Source organism: Mustela lutreola, chromosome 2, assembly GCF_030435805.1.
Source record: "Mustela lutreola isolate mMusLut2 chromosome 2, mMusLut2.pri, whole genome shotgun sequence".
Taxonomy (NCBI): Eukaryota; Metazoa; Chordata; class Mammalia; order Carnivora; family Mustelidae; genus Mustela; species Mustela lutreola.
The window spans coordinates 67,821,761-67,835,067 of record NC_081291.1 but is presented as its reverse complement, the minus strand read 5'-3'; positions in this window follow the sequence as shown (position 1 = coordinate 67,835,067).

The window sequence follows — 13,307 nt, the reverse complement described above, 5'->3', positions numbered from 1 at the left end:
CCATTAACAGCCCTGTCCTCTGACCCCCCCCCCCCCACAACAAGCCTTGACTCATTCTTCCCCTGGCCCTTGCTCAAGCTCCAGCCCCTGTCTGGGTCTGTCCATCCACACTCCCTCTCACCCTGACATCCGGGATGGGGCAAACCTAAGTCAGGGAGTCTATGTAAGAACTGGGGCAGGGCTGCACACTTTACAGCTTATCCATGAAGTTTTTCATTGCCAGGAGCAAGAACAGCTTGTTACAGTGACACAATCCTTATCTTGTCTGACAGAAATATCCCATTTTGAGAGACTAAACCTAGCAGGGCAGAAAATGAGAAAGATACCAAACCCAGATTGTCAAGAAAAGCATTCATCAGAAACCAGTACAACACAGATCCCTCAGGTACCAGGTCAGGAAGCAGGTGCCAGACCCAGGCATGGTTGCGCTTTGTTAAACTGAGGTCATTCCCTGATCAGAGCCAGGCTGACTCCTCAAGCCCAATACAGTGCCCTGGGAACAGGGACAGATGCCAGGATAATCTGCCTCACCTGGGAGTGACACTGCTCACAGCGCCATCTGGTGGCTTCTTGGTGACATGCCAGCCTGCAGAGCCTAAAGACCCCAGCAAAATCTCAACCAAAGGGTTCAGAAAAGTCAAAACTTCACCCTGCCTGTAGCTCTTTCTCCCACCTGCTCATTCTCGTTTAATCGTCAAGATTTACTCGGTTTTCATAATGAACACGGTGAGAAAAAAAGCTCAGTTCCATTTGAAATAAAGCAATTTTATTTCAAATAAAATTTGAAATTTTATTTGCTTCGCTGGGATGTATTTGACATCCGGTCACCTAGACCAGTGCTGGAATGTTCCAGCCCATTTGGAGTGCAGTGTTTTTTCCCACTTGTCCTCCCTTTCCATTCCTTTGCAAAGGCAGGAGATGAGGACGAAAGAGTCTTCCATGGCTGTCCCCCTGGGATTGCACGGTCCGCTTCCTCTTTGAATGTGATCTTCTTCAAGTGCTGTCCTCAAGCCAGAAGGAAGATCTACAGCCACCAAATGATTTAGTGGCCAGTGGCACAACATACAGGCCTCTTTACCTTTTCCAGTCTTCTTTCAAGTATATCAGAACAAACCTCCCCTTATAATTAATACTCATCCCAATGTGAAAACACCATGAGGAGACAATATCCACCTCTCCCCCAAAACCTTGCTGCAAACACGAGAAGACGGTGAGATTGCCGAGCAGTAATGCCACCAAAGACAAATGCCTCAGCTAGCATTACAGTGTTGTCAGGGTGTGTTCTTCCAGCTGAACCGGGCACAGGAAGTGAGTGCTTTCAGGTAAAAACATGCACTGAATCCCTACCATGATGATTCTGATCATCCCAGATGTATCACAGCAATAAAGGAGATACAGAACTCTCTGGAGAGTGAGCCAGAGGGCATGATGCTTGAGCATCATAAGCAAAACAGGCCATTGGAATAAAGTAAACATTGGCAAGATACTTTTTTGATATATGAGCCTATGGTTTTCTCATACAATTTTAATCTCCTTGGATTTCATGCAAGTAGCCTTTGTAATTCTTCCCTTCGGGGTATTTTTTACAGAGCAGGATACAGATGGGACTTGAGATCAGAAGCTTGTCCTTCTCCTGCCCTCTGTAATGGCTCCCTGATAAATACTAGGTGTCCCAGGTATAGGGTGGAGAGAGAGAAGCCTATGCTGGCAAGGAGAGAGTCCAGGACAGGGCTGGGAATATCTATGAGTCCCACATCTATGATGTTGGGAATGTCTGAGTCATGAGGACAGCACTTTGAGGCAGGTGGGGAATGAGGGGGTCACAAGACCTCAAAAGGATACGAGGGTGGGAGATGCTAGGCCCAAGGACCCAAAGCTCAAAGCTTCACCAAAGATTCTCGCATTCTGAGCTGAACCTATGCAGCCTCAACAGAGACAATGAGACAATGGGTATGTCTCAGCATTAATCAGTGCAGACCTGTGACTTATGACTGGAAAGTCTCCCCTTGGCTTTACCATTGTGAGTGGCCCCAGGACCCTGGCACGACCTCAGGCTGGAGAGGAGCCTACAGTAACACCAGAAGTGAAATTTCCAGGTGATCCTCCCTGCACACCTGAGTTCAAGACTCAGATTCACACCACTCCAAACGTATTGGCAGGAAGAGACGCTGCAGGAACCTGACACTAGAGTTACAGAGACCCAGAAGGAAACATAAAATGGAGACTGACGGTAAAGACTCAGCAGTATGGAAGTAAAATCCAAGCCTTTAAAGCCCAGAGCCACACACAGTGCCCACAGTGGACCTAGACAGGCCTGGTGTTTGACCACGTTGGTGAGGGTGACTTCCAGATTGTCAGCAAGGACACACAAATCAGAGCCTGTGATTGGTAGCAATCACGCTTTATGTGGTCCCCTTGTCTTTTGAGACCTCACTAACACTGGCGAGAGCATCCTTTCCCACAGGCTGCAGGAAGCACAGTGAACTTCTGGGGTGGCACAGCCAGGGCTTCACCCTCTTAAGAAACTCAGGAGAATGGACAGGATCTCCTGAGATGTCAGGCTTCCTCCCTTTCCAGACAAGCCCTGAGCCAGCAATTCACTTTCCTTCAGATACAAATTCTATTACTCCATCCTCCGTAAGACTTAACTCTATAGTCAGGTTTGTCCTCAAAAAGCAATTACATGGTTGTCAAAAACCATTAGGCTGAATACTTAACATTGGTGCATTTTATTGTGTGTTAAGTAACACTCACCTTAAAACACACACACACATACACACACACATATACACACACACTCACTTGTTATGGGCATCTGTAAAATCTGGAAACAGACAAATACATATGTCATCAAAGACATCTTCAGTCTGTAAAAAGGGATACTTCCATGCTTTAGGACCCTCGAGACTTGGATTAGGTTAATGAAGACAGAATATATATGATATTCTCATTCTAGGATGTGGGTCAGTCATTCTCAACCCTAGGAATTACCTGGGTAGGACAGAGCAGGTGGGCAGCCCTGGACATGGTGCTGGCATGGTGTTGTGCACAGAGTTGGGGCTGTGGTGGAGGAAAATACACTTATGGCTTTTTTAAAAACTCGATTGGGAGGGGAGAGATCTAAGCTGATTACACACCCACCGTCTTCCCTGGAGCAAGTTTATTTCCCCTCCCTAGGCATTAGACATTCAACCGTAAAAGGAGTAAGATGGGTAAGATGATCTCTACATCTTAAATTTTATGATTGATTCTTTATTTAATCTATCTTGCAGCACCCGGGTGACTTGCATTATCAATCATAAAAGACGGAAGTGAGGCTTCTGATAAGCTACCGTCCCTAAGAGGATGCCGCTATTCCAAGTCTCCGAATGGAAAACCTCCGCCACACAGCAACTTGAAAATGTAGTGCCTTCTGATGGCCACACCTCTGAAGACAAATGAAGACATTGGATTTCCGTGCTCCTAAAGGTAAAATCACCACAACTTCATTTTTATCCGCTCCTTCCGGGACCAGAGCAGACCCACGCCGTTGCCTTAGCCCTACAACGAAGCCACCAGCCTACAGGCGTGGGGCTGTGGAGTAGACCAGAGCTGAGACACTGACTGCCTGTGTCTAAAGAGGGTCCGAATGTATCCTAGCAAACCCTCGGCAGCTAGCGCTAGAGCCCCGGCTGCCTTTATAGCCTAAAAAAAAAATAGAATGCAGCCCAGCGACCAAACCACAGCCCCGTCAGCAGCCTGTGCTGCATTAGGGGTAACCTTGGCCCAGATAAGTTCATTGCAGACACGGTGTTTTTAAAAGATGAAGAAACAACAAGCCTACTGCAATGCAACCGCGGCAAATTCTATCCAAAGCCGACCCAGGAACCCAGCGCTGCACACCCCAGCGTGATTCCAAAAGTCAAGAGCACCACCTGCTGCCCAGACTGCGAAAAGGCCGGTTTGTCCGTCAACCTTTCTCTTCAGCAACCTCAAATGGAAGGTGCCTTCAGCTCAAACTGGGGGAGCCTGCTCAGTCTCCGAAGTTCTCTCCAAGATCTGTGAGCTGTTTGTACGCCTTTGTGTTTATGATGGCCTAAACAGTCACATGCTGGATCATACGACTGATAAAGGAATGGAAAATCATCAAAACATTCCTGGCCTCTATTTTGCATTTGTTAGGATGTTGCTGGGAAGTTGTGTCCGGTGCTACTGTTTCTATCTGTGGCATGTTCATGGATCAGAAGAGCGTTGATGGCATCCTCAAGGAGGTATTTCTACTAAGTAAAAGTCAAAGGACTCAGCTTCGAGCTCTATAGCGACTGTAGAAAAAATGGGGTGAAAACTGAGTCATCACAGGGGACTCAGGAGGGTAGAAGCCCACCTAACTCCAAAGAATGTAAACAGAACAGTAAGGACCATAGTGGAACTGCAAAAGGCAACTTAGTGGAAATAAAACATCATCTATCTGATCTAACTGATATAAATTATGAGGCAGTTTTACCTGAAGCTAATTTGTAATTTTGTTTTGCTTGTATGATGGAGTATGAATTATAAGGATAAGAAATGTATGCCTAGTATTGTTTAAAATATTTGTTAAATTAGGGGCGCCTGGGGGGCTCAGTGGGTTAAGCCTCTGCCTTCAGCTCAGGTCATGATCTCAGGGTCTTAGGATCAAGCCCCACATCAGGCTCCCTGCTCAGTGAGGAGCCTGCTTCTCCCTCTCCCTCTGTGCTCTCTCCCTCTTTCTGGCTCTCTCTCACTCTCGTTCTCTCAAGTAAATAAAATCTTCTTAAAAATGTTTGTTAAATCATACAGAATTATTTACCTCTGACTCCTTCTAACTGCTCTCCTTATTTCTATCCCTCCCCTCCAATACACACATACACTCATATCCAGTGTTAATTGTTGAATGAATGGAAAAAATATGTCAACACATAGCGTTCGCTAGAAATTTCTCCCGCTAAAAGGGACCCCCTATATGACTCAGCATTAATCAGGTTTTGCCTGCAGTGGTGGTGTGCTTCATAACAACCCACCCCCAGGTCTCGAAGGCTTACAGGGACAGCTATCTGTCTTCCTCACCCACATGTGCTGTGGGTCAGTTAGAGCCCCTCTGGCTCTGCAGGCCAAGTTCAGGTCGGCTCCACATGTCTCTCATCTTTGAACCTGGCATGCTTTTTTTGTGGTCAATGGCAGGGGCACAGAGACCACACAGAGGCACATTTAAAGCCTCTGTGCCCATCACATCTGCTCCAATTCTTTTGGTCAAAACAGCAGGGTCAGGAGGTGTACTTCCCCCACAGAAGCATAAAGAAGCCAGGATGGGGGGAGGAGGGAAGGTAGGGTTGTGAACAGACCATGCAACCTATTACAGACCCACATTTTAGAAAAACTGCCTTTAAGGAAAGGGAGCATTTACATTCCCATTTCTCCCTTTAAAAAAAGAAAATGTGTAGAAACTCTGATCCAAGTGGTAATTGAGTCTCTGCATTGTATTCTCTTTTCTCATTCCTGAAATCTCCACCAGAATAACTTAAACAAACTGAGAACTAAATCACAACCAGAGGCCAGACCTAAAACTTAAAAGCTGAGATTGTGGACCAAGGGCCCTCAGAGAGCTCTGGCCTCACAAGTCACAGACTTGTGAAAGATGAATTCCAGGACCCAAGCTCTCACCCCAGCTCTGAACCAAAGTGGCCGAAGATGGGGGTGAGTGATATTGTAGTCAGCCAAAAACAAATCCAACAAGAGTAGCCCTTAGCCTGCTGCCAAGGCCTGAGTGATTGGGGTCACAGAGTGACCTCACTTCTCCTCAGAGCTCCCCAACCTGCACTGAGGGTGTGGGTAGCAAGCTGCATGGGACACGGTTCCTGATGAGAGTGGCTTTGCCATGGCACTGGGCAGGCTGGCGAGGGGACCCCATATATGATCCTAGCAGCTTCCGTCTGCTGATGTGGACATGGAGGGGGAGTACCCCACAGAAAGGAGGGGTTCCCATGGTGAGGTGGCTCCCTCCGTGGAAAGAAAGATCTGCACTGGCTGTCCCCCAGTGTCTGATATCATACAAACAAGACCAGTCTAATCTATGAGAAAGAGCACTTAGAAAATGACATGAAGGAGGGAAGGTGGGGGAGGGGCAAAACAGGAAGGGGAGGGGGAGGAACAGGCTTCCTGTTGTGGGATGAATAAGTCACAGGGATGAAAGGCACAAGATAGAGAACATAGTCAGTGGTACTGCAATGACATTGTATGGGGACAGGTGGGATTTACACTAGCAGCGAACACAGGGTAACATACAGACTTGTCAAATCACCACGCTGTATCCCTGAAACTAATGTAGCATTGTGTGTCAGCTGTACTGCAATTAAAAAACAAGAAGAAAGGTGCCTGGGTGGCTCAGTTGGTTAAGCGAGTGCCTTCGGCTCGGGTCATGATCCTGGAATGCCGGGATCAAGCTCAGCATCCAGCTCCCTGCTCAGCAGAGAGTCTGCTTCTCCCGCTGACAGCCACACCCATGCTCTCTCTCTCTCTCTCTCTCTCTTTCAAATAAATAAATTAAATTTTTAAAAAAAGAAGAATCACCCGATGTACAAAATTACAAAATGACTTCACAATGTAGAAGCAGCAGCCCATAATCATTAAAACATGGTGCTTCTGGTACATGGGTTAACAGGTTAATGAAACTGAATATAGTCTAGACATAGGGATGCATATACTGATTGAACGCATGAGAAAATTTACTATATAACAAATAAGATATTCATTAAATTCATTTACTATATAATAAATAAGATATTCATTAAATTTTTTTTTAATGGCTAAGTTAAAAAATTGTCCAAGGACAGCTGGCTAGCCGCTAGGGGGGAGGAAATAAAACTGAACTCCCTACCTAACTCCTTGCACCAAAACAAATTCCAGATGGACGAAATATTTATAGTTTAAATGTTTATGGTGACTAACATAACACAATAAAAATAAAATAAAACGGTCCCTTGGAATGGAATGTCATTTCTAAGAAAATAAATAAATAAATGTTTAAGAAAAACAGGAAACAGTGTTAATATTTCATCTCGGTGTTGGGAGTAGGGGTGCTCTGTAGGCAATAGATCAACATCAGAACCCAAAACAGGCAAGACCAGGGAGTGAGACCTCGAGAAGGGCATCACGTTTCCTTGCAAGGGAAGATTACCAGGAGTGTGCCCCAGAGCACTGGGCAGCAAGCAGGAAATGACGTGGAGGGATGGCACTAGGAATGCTGGCTCTCTCCTACCCAGGCCACACTGTCCTCTTCTTAGAAAAACGGCTCTCAATTCATGCTTCCCCAGAAGGGGCAGCCACGTTCCCATGCCACTTGCCACCACCATCACACACACCTGATGGGGCTAGCTAGGGCAACTGACCCAAGCTAGCCAATCAGAATTCCTTTCCCAGGAATTTGGAAACAGATCCCTATGGGTGAGCCAGTTAGCTCCAAGGAGACATGCTATAAGGTCACGGAGAATCCAAAGCCAGAGCAGGCACAGGACAGCCGTAACTGTGAACGAGCAAGACCCAGACACTGGTGTGAAGCAGGCTGGTGTGCAGGGGAAGGAGAAAGAATGCCCAGCCCCAGGCCCAGCTCAAAGCCCCTGAGCTACCTCTCCACGAGGCTGGACAATCAGTGCAGGTGACCTCTGGTTCTCGAGAGACCTTTTCTGTTGGATCCCCATGACCGACCTTGCAGTAAGCCCTCTCTCCACCTGACTCACTTGCCCTGCTCGTCGCTCTTGCAGCATCATGTTTCCTGATGTAGATGCAGCTTTTATGGATGTACAGGCTAGGAAAAGCGCCCTAAGAAGAAAGGAACAAATCAGAGCTAAGGGAGGTGGGGGGAGGAGAGGTCACAGCTGGTCCATTCTGTTTGAGAGAGATCAGAAGGGACAATGAAGCAGACCAAAGAAAACCAGACGAATGGAAACAGCGTGCAGTCACTCAGTCCTCGGAAGGTGGCCTGTGTCCCAGAGCTTGGCAACAGAATATACTCAGAAGCTGCAAATGTGGGACAAAACGTCCCATGGTGCTTCTGTTATTTTCAAGGGAGTAGGCAAAGCAGAAAAAACAGCGATGTGCAGCCCTTGGATGATTTTTAGGAGGCTGAAAAGCCAGCCAGGTGGCTTGAAAGGAGCTGCCTCCCCGGTACAAAGGCTGGGCTTTGCGATTCCAGGTGGGGGGAGCAGCCCTGCTGACTTTTCATAACCTTCCATTTTTTCCCTGGGATTGGTTCCCGCCCCTGAGGGCGAGAGTAAAAAAAGAAGCACAATAAAAGGAATTACCCTCCGGTATTAAGACTCAGTCCCCTCCTCAATCAGAGTGCTTGTGTGGAGGCCTTTGGGCCAATGTTGGGCCTTTTGTAAAAATAGAATCAAACTTCACAGATCACATTTTGGAGAATAGAGACTCTTTTTGAAAAGGTGTTTTTTGCTTTTCTTTTTGCTTTTTAATGAGTACAAAGGTGAAGAGCCACCACAGCTAGGGGAAAACTGTTGAGCTTCAAAAAAATGAAGGAAAGGGAAGGAAGAACCTTCTAGCAGGTGAGGGGCCACTCTTCTTCCTGTCATGATTTTTCTAGCCAGGGAGGCTTTGTCAAGTGGCCACATCTCCATAGCCAAGGATCTGAGCTGAAAACGGTTTGAATGGCAGCTGCTGCCTGAGGTGGGTGAGGAAGCAGGGGCCTTCCTGGGGGCACACCTGTCCAGGAGCCTCTCCTTGTGATCTGCAGGGCAGGCAGGAGGGCTGGAAGGTGTTCAAGAGCTCCACCCCCTATCACTGTGTGGCTGGATGTGTCCTGGGATATGAATGGATGGTTTGTCCTCTCTGCATTCCCCTCCCTCTTTTCTTCAATTCTAGCTGGTTTTCAAAAGATAGAAAAGACAAGTAAACACCAGGATGTACTGGTTTTGTTTCCAAAATCCCATGGCAAGCATTAAAGTGAGGCAGGTGAGGCACTGTCCTGCGGGCAAAATCTAAAGACACCCCCCCCACACACAAGAAACTCAGAAGTCCGGATAGATAATATTTTAATGTAATAGTTAAAAAATAAAATGACTAAGTCAATTTCACCCCAGGCTTAAGTTAAGTAATATTAAGTAGTTAAGTAATATTCAATAAATATCCTTGGTGTTGCTTAAAAATTTTTTTTAATACAAAAAAACTCTGATTTGTAAGGTGTACCCTTAAATTTAGGGGCTGAGAGAGATCTTCATTCATCTCATCCCAATCCCAGCCCTGCCCAGGAGAGTATCTGGAAGACCTATAAAGAGTATAAGGAGGGAGAAAGGAGCTTACAGAGAGAAAAGGAGAAAGAGTGCCTCTCTCTCCCAAACCATACAAAGGGATCCTTCCCAGCTTGAGGAAAGAGAATCCTACAGGCTCCAGAAACCCCAGGGATCCAAGTAGATGCCTTCTCAGGCATCAGGACCCCAAAGGAGAATAATCAGTGCGACCAGACTGTGGACTGTTGTACAAAGGATTCCCAACCCCTAGAGTGGCAAGGGAGCAGCAGAGAGGTAGGCTGGGACAGAGCATGTGACAGCAGGAACCCATGGGGACAGATCGCTGAAGGCTGCCCCCTCCATGTGGCACTTCACAGGATCCCAGAACTGGGATCCCATGTGGAACGAATGGCTGAAGTCACTGTCCAGCCAGCAGGATGGGGGTACAGCCAAAATCATTCAAATGACAGAAAATGAAATTGTGCCATAACTGTTGCATACCCGTAGTTTCAAACTAATATTAACAACTGCCATATCCAGACAGGGAAACTGAAGCCAAAAGGTTAATTAAGCAACTTGCATTAAGCATGGATTTTAAAAAAAAGAAAGAAAGAAAGAAAGACTGTATGCATCTACATTTGATGGAGAAACATATCAGTTTCAATATATCCATTTAAAGGGACAGCCTTAGGGGCGCCTGGGTGGCTCTGAAAGACCCGCGGATCCCCTTACCCAAGAATCCAACACTGCCACTGGATGCAATCAGCAAGAGGTTCTTTATTGTTACGCAGGCGCCTGCGGGTGGTCAGCGCGCGCCTGCGGGTGGTCAGCAGCTCCTGCTAGCTGAGCACACCTGGCTGGGGTGGTGCAGGATTTTTATAGACAGGTACAAACAAGTTTTGGGTGGGGTGCAACTGATTGGTTGACAGTTTGAACTTTTGAAAAAGGCATACTTGGTGTTAGCGGATTGGCTTTGGAAGACCCCCTCGCGCGAAGAGAAAGACAGGAAGGGGAAACAAAGAGGGGAAGTTTGACCTTATTACTCAGCAGAAAGGCATCCTGTCTACGTGACCTATGTGACCATGCAGCCCCCTTGCCTACATGACCATGCCCCTGCTATTAGGAGAGGGTATCTTGTTCAAACAGGAGTCAAGTGTCATGCCCTAAAAGCCAAGTGGTTACAGAAAGGCAAAAGAGCAGTTACATTGAATTCAACCCTGGGGGAAGGGTCTTTTCACTGCAAGGGGAGGAGGGGTACTTTTACACAACAAAAGAGCAGTTAATTAGTTAACGACGGGGGGGGGGGGGGGGGGGTCTTTCAGCTCAGTGGGTTAAAGCCTCTGCCTTCGGCTCAGGTCATGATCCCAGGGTCCTGGGATCGAGCCCCACATCGGGCTCTCTGCTCTGCAGGGAGCCTGCTTCCTCCTCTCTCTCTCTGCCTGCCTCTCTGCCTACTTGTGGTCTCTGTCTGTCAAATAAATAAATAAAATCTTTAAAAAAAAAAAAAAAGGTCAGCCTTAGTTTTAGAAAGAATACTTATCAAAATATTTCCTATTTCCAGGGTTACCTCCATGATGCTCCTGCATAAAACTCAATATCAAAGGCCTGGGAGCCTTGGTAAAGGCTGATGAGACAGGAGAGCGATCTAAGTGCAACCTGCCTTCCCCCACCTCCCTCCCGAAATTCTTTTGGGAAGTTGGACCCAAGAATTTCTGTGCACACTTCCTATTAGATCAGGGGAGGGCCCAAGATCTCTCAAGTGAGATATACTTTCAGATCGTGATGAAGCTATTGGCTTTCTGTTGACATAAATTACACGGGTACCACAATAGATGAAGCATCATTTTCTCCGTGCTGCGTGGTTTTTATAACAGCAGCTGGATTTCTCAATGCAATTTTTCTTAAGGTCAAATATTCTTCTCCAAGTATATTCGGCGATATGAAACTTGTCAGAACAAATCTAGATATATCTTTATGTTCTTGTATTATTCACTTCCCAGATCCTATCAGGGAGATAGACAAGGAGGAAAAAAAATATACCATTAACAACAAAGGAAATATCTGATGCTACTCAGTATGGTATCTGTGTGAAACAGAAAGAATATAACCTACGGGGAAAAAGAAAAATCTCCACTATTTATTCCAGTAGCGCTGCTTTCTTGAAAACAATTAGAGTTTTCACTGCTCTGGGTTTCCAGCTTCTAGGACACCATCACTGTAGGACACACGCTAGGTTTAAGAAGAGCTTTCAAGGGGAAAAGGAAATGATATTCAGTACGCATCAGTTGTAAAATGCACTTGAGCTGAAGAAATGCTACGATAAGGGAAAGCGTCTTTGAATGGGGGAAAACAGTTGTGGAGATTCTGTCTCACAGCAACTCAGCTGTTAGTATTTGCCATGAGAGGGATGGCCACAGCGATCCCACACTGACACCAACAGCAAGGTCATACAACGTGGGATTGAGATCCAGCAAAGGGGAAAGGTATGGTTTTCCAGGTTCTCTAGGCAAGATGACATGGAGAGAAGAGCCATGCCTTCCACAGTTATGGGTTTGGATCCCAACTCTGCCACCTTCCACCTGTGAGTCATGGGTCCTCAGTTTCTTCATCAGTAAATCCAAGATTTCTTTTTTCATGCAACAGATATGTATTATGAGCCTAAAATTTTCCAGGCACTGTTCTAGATGATACCCAGGGGAACAAAACGGAGAAGGTCCCCTCCTCCTGAAGAGTAGGTTCTGGACCCTGGGGTCACTGAAGGAAATGAAACTGGGGGATGAGACAGCATCTCAGGGAGGCAGCTTCTCGAGGAGACAGCCTTTGATTTGAAACCTCAGAGGGCTGAAGGAAAATCATTCCAGAGAAAGGAAAGAGCCAGGATGATGGCTCCACAGGACGCTGACTGGGCTTGAGAAAATGCCGCAGGGTTTGTGTGAGGACAGCAGGGCTAGGGATGGGAGAGGAGTGAGAGATGTGATCAGTGAGGGAGGGAGGTCCGCTCAGCTTCTACAGGCCACAGTGAGGATTTGGGTTGCATTCCAAATGGAACTGGAAGTCATTTTAAATGGCGGTGACAAGATTTTTTAAAAATTCCACTCTGGCTCTGATCATCCATGCAAGAGGTGTGGGGTGGGACACTAAAGCCTCTACCATGGGATTATTTGGGATTCGCTGAGAAAATATCGAGGTCCGGGCAGAGTTCCGGGCTCCACATCTGTGCTCCTAAATGACCACTACTAATTATAATATCTATGGAGCCCTTTGAATATCCCCTTCATTCCATTTAATACATTGCATTAAATGACCAGCTTCGGGGCCAGTCTCCCTGACAAGACAAAGCTCCTTGACAGCGGATCCTAGGCTATATCCATCACTGTATGCTCGAGATCTGGTATAGGGCCTGACTCATGACAAGAACTCTATCATAATTGCTGAGTTCAGAACTGAATCCACGAATGACTTCTTCTTGATGGAAGGAACCCAAATAGTTTCTGTTCTTCCACGTGAGTGTTAAGAGATGGAAATTCAGGTTTGCAAAAATGAGTGGCTTAGTAAGGATGGCTGATTCTCCTTAGCAGGCACCTTAGAGGTGCTAGGATGCCAAAATGGCTACAGATTCTAATCTCCTCAAGATCCTTCCATCAAGTGGTGAAGCCTGTTTCTTTGCCCCTTAAATCTGAGCCAGCTATGTGAATTGCATCAGCCAATAACTGGAAGCCAGTGGCAGAAGCGACTTCATGCAAGCTCCAAGGCTAAGCCAGAGAGACCTCACAGCTACCAACCCCATGCCTGGATCCCTTCCTCCAACATGTCATCAAGCCCAGGCCGGCCTGCTGGATCGATGGCCATACTGAAGCCGTCTGTCCCAGCCATCCCATCTCCTCTAACCAAGAACAACAAAGCACTGCCTAGATCGGGGCTGCCCCACTGAGCCCAACCCCAAGGAAGGATGGGCATTGGTGGTTAAAACTTCAGCTCCTCTGGCCAGGAGTGGGAGGATTCTAAGGTGTATCCTACACACGGTGTCTCAGAGCCCCCCCACCCCACCCCCCGCTGCCCTTATTGGGAGCAAGC